Here is a 4,086-nt window from a genome sequence, read left to right on the forward strand (position 1 = left end):
TCTCTTCTCCCCCTCGCAGTCTCGCCACAGACCACCTACTCCATCATCCTTCCCCTCTTTGCTTCTGGAGTTATCCGATGCAACCGCACGGTCCGAAACCCTCTCTGCACAGTGCATCGAACCCCTCACGTGTGCGTCCGAAATTGTCCCGGACCCGACCTGGACTGTCGCCACCGTTGTGTCCGGATCATCCCCAAACATCTACAAAACATCACCATTTTTTTATTTGGACTCCCTAGCTATTTTATTCACGATCGTCCGATTGCGATCGGAGGGACGAGATAGCCCCAACCTAATCCACAGGCCTATTTATAAACTAGTCCAACCCTAATTTTGTGGCAGCTTGTCCCATCCTCCTCATTCCGCCGCCACCACTCCTCTTGTCTCCCCTTCCTTGGGATCCCCTCCTGATCCAAAAATCCTCCCACTCCCGTTTTCCCCAGCGAGCCAACCACCACAGCCCCGCCTGACCAACCCCTCGTCCCCGTTCGCCGTCCTCCTCGTGCCCGATCTGGACGCCCGCAGCTCCCGTGCGCTCCCCTGCCCGAGCCGCCTCCACGCCGACCCCATCGCCCTCCTCCCGTGCTTCCGTGTGCTGCCGCAAGCAGCAGTACCAGGGACCGAAAGGAGCCAGCCTTGGCCTCGACCAGCGCCACCGCAGAAGCTCGCCACCTGCCCCGCTCGCCTGGTTCCCCTCACTCCTCGCTCCGCCTGACTCCGCCTCCGAGCACGCTGCCCCACCGTCCGCGCTCGCAGGCGACAAGCGCCGCCCTTCACCGGAGATCTTCATCAGGCCAGGTCGCGGCCTCCCCTGCCCGCGAACTCCTTCTTCATCCTTCCGCCGGCTCTCTCTGCCGCTCACGCTTCCCTCTCTCTCCCTTGTAGGATCCCCGTTGGAGGATCTCCACTCCGTGGCTGACGGCCTCCTCTCAAGCCCGGCGCCGCTGTGACGGATCCCCTCGCCGAGCTCCGTCAAGTCCGCCGCCCGCTGCGTCTTCCCGGTGAACCTCGGTCGACCCCTGCATCGCCTGGAGTCGCCGCGGCCAAGTCCCTCGATCCTCGACTGGAGCCCATCTCCTTGTTGTTCCTGGCGCCGTCGCGCACCTACTTCCGCTGCTTCGAGGACGAGAACGACCAGCGACCAGCGCCCGAGTCGACTCCCCTGCATCGCTTGTTGCCGCGCCAAGACCCGCTGCCGCCTCGCCGTTGACTTTCAGCGGCACGTTCTGTCTCTGTCGAGCAGAGGACGAAGGAGCGGTTCCTCGTTATCGTGTTGACCGAGGCCCAGTCGTTCCCCAGGCCGGCCCTTCTTCCTCAATCGGGCCAAGGCCCATGGTGAGGCAGACCCCTAGTCCCTCTCTTTTTTTTCCTTCCTTTGGCCCAGCTAGTTTCAGCCCGTGTATTTTTTTTCCAGCGCTGGGGGTTTTGCTAATTAATCAGGGACTGTAGGTTTTGCAGAAAACCCCCTGCTGTTCATGCATATAATAACTTTCAAACCGTGCATCGGATTAAAATACTTTATATATGTAAAATGCTTAGAATTTTGTGTATATTATTAATTTGCAACTTTCATCTATGTTTAAAATGTTTAAAATTGTTGTTTGCATTAATTTGCTCCTATGCCATGTTAAAATGATTTAATTCATAACTAAATAACCGTAACTCCGATTTTAGCAAAATTTATATGTAATTGGGGTAGAAAAATGCCTAGTTTAACATGGTGGCTTCATTTTGCATGTTTAACAACTCTAAAATTATGTTTAGGGCAGAACAGTACCAAACCTAAAATATTCTCATGAGGATTTTTTTCCGGACTTGTTGCTTGTTGTTCCGGCCTCATTTAAACTTGCCTAGATTAGGTAGTTTCATCTTGTGACACCTCTTGCCATGCTAACAACATTTAATCTTGTTGGGTACATAAACGAGATCGAACTAAATAAGTCACGTGGTGTTTCGTCAATATGCAACTTGTAGTATTGCTTGTGCCTTTTGCCATGTCATTTATCATTAAACCGGACATGCATCATACTTGGTTGTGCATCATGCCATGTCTATGTGTTGGTTGTTTACTATGTTGTGTGTTTCTTTTCCCGTGTTTGCTTCTTCGGGTTGGTTCCGTTAACGTCGCATTTGTGAGGATCTGTTCGTCTACGTTCGTTTGTCTTCTTCATGGACTCATTCTTCTTCCTTGCGGGATCTCAGGCAAGATGATCATACCCTCGAAATCACTTCTATCTTTGCTTGCTAGATGCTCGCTCTTTTGCTATGTCTATGCTGCGATACCTACCACTTGCTTATCATGCCATCCATATTGTTGAACCAAGCCTCTAACCCACCTTGTCCTAGCAAACCGTTGTTTGGCTATGTTACCGCTTTGCTCAGCCCCTCTTATAGCGTTGTTAGTTGCAGGTGAAGATTGAAGTTTGTTCCTTGTTGGAACATGGAGATGTTGTTTCTTGTTGGAACATGTTACTTGTTGGGATATCACAATATATCTTATTTAATTAATGCATCTATATACTTGGTAAAGGGTGGAAGGCTCGGCCTTATGCCTGGTGTTTTGTTCCACTCTTGCCGCCCTAGTTTCCATCATATTGGTGTTATGTTCCCGGATTTTGCGTTCCTTATGCGGTTGGGCTATAATGGGAACCCCTTGACAATTCGCCTTGAGTAAAACTCCTCCAACAATGCCCAACATTGGTTTTACCATTCGCCACCTAGCCTCTTTTTCCCTTGGGTTTCGCGGACTCAAGGGTCATCATTATTTTACCCCCGGGGCCAGTGCTCCTCTGAGTGTTGGTCCAACCTGTCAGCTGCCGGTGACCACCAGGGGCAACTCTGGGCTGGCCTACCCGTACCTAGGACAATCTGAGTGTGCCCTAAGAAAGAGATATGTGCAGCTCCTATCGGGATTTGTCGGCACATTCGGGCGGTGTTGCTGGTTTAGTTTTACCCTGTCGAAATGTCTTGTTGTACCGGGATATCGAGTCTGATCGGAACGTCTCGGGAGGAGGTCTATTCCTTCGTTGACCGTGAGAGCTTGTGATGGGCTAAGTTGGGACTCCCCTGCAGGGATTTGAACTTTCGAAAGCCATGCCCGCGGTTATGGGCATATGGGAATTTGTTAATGTCCGGTTGTAGATAACTTGAACCTTAACTTAATTAAAATGAATCAACTGTGTGCGTAACCGTGATGGTCTCTTCTCGGTGGAGTCCGGGAAGTGAACACGGTGTTGGAGTTATGCTTGACGTAGGTTTCTATAGGATCACTTCTTGATCATACTTTTATCGACCGTGCTTTGCCTTCTCTTCTCGCTCTCATTTGCGTATGTTAGCCACCATATATGCTAGTCGCTTGCTGCAGCTCCACCTCATACCTTTACCTTACCCATAAGCTTAAATAGTCTTGATCGCGAGGGTGCGAGATTGCTGAGTCCCTGTGGCTCACAGATACTTCCAAACCAGCTTGCAGGTGCCGATGAGTCCGTGCAGATGACGCAACCCAGCTCAGGAGGAGCTCGATGAAGATCTTGTCCTTTGTGTTGTTTCGTTCTATGTGATCAGTAGTGGAGCCCAGTTGGGGTCGATCGGGGACCTTTGTCGCATTTGGGGTTCTTTTTTTATTTTGGTTCCGTAGTCGGATCTTGTTTGTATCTGGATGATGTAATGCTTTATTCATGTAATTGTGTGAAGTGGCGATTGTAAGCCAACTATGTATCTCTTTCCCTTATGTATTACATGGGTTGTGTGAAGATTACCTCTCTTGCGACATTGCTTTCAATGCGGTTATGCCTCCAAGTCGTGCTTCGACACGTGGGAGATATAGCCGCATCGAGGGCGTTACACTTGGGCAACCCCAACCTTAGGCTCTTGACACTCCTTATTCCATAGTCCATCGAATCTTTACCCAAAACTTGAAAACTTCACAACACAAAACTTAACAGAAAAATTGTAAGCTCCGTTAGTATAAGAAGATAAATCACCACTTAGGTACTGTTGTGAACTCATTCTAAATTTATATTGGTGTAATATCTACTGTATTCCAACTTATCTATGGTTCATACCCTCCGATACTACTCATAGATT

General features: G+C 49.6%; 1 long non-coding RNA gene across 1 annotated transcript; it reads left to right on the top strand.

Moving 5' to 3' along the window:
• The first annotated feature begins 340 nt into the window (after nt 1-340).
• Nucleotides 341-3,710, top strand: LOC123130658 (uncharacterized). Its single transcript, XR_006463957.1, has 2 exons — nt 341-798; nt 886-3,710. It is a non-coding gene; the product is annotated as an uncharacterized lncRNA (long non-coding RNA).
• The last annotated feature ends 376 nt before the right edge of the window (nt 3,711-4,086 follow it).

This window comes from Triticum aestivum, chromosome 6A (genome assembly GCF_018294505.1).
Source record: "Triticum aestivum cultivar Chinese Spring chromosome 6A, IWGSC CS RefSeq v2.1, whole genome shotgun sequence".
In the NCBI taxonomy this organism is placed as follows: Eukaryota; Viridiplantae; Streptophyta; class Magnoliopsida; order Poales; family Poaceae; genus Triticum; species Triticum aestivum.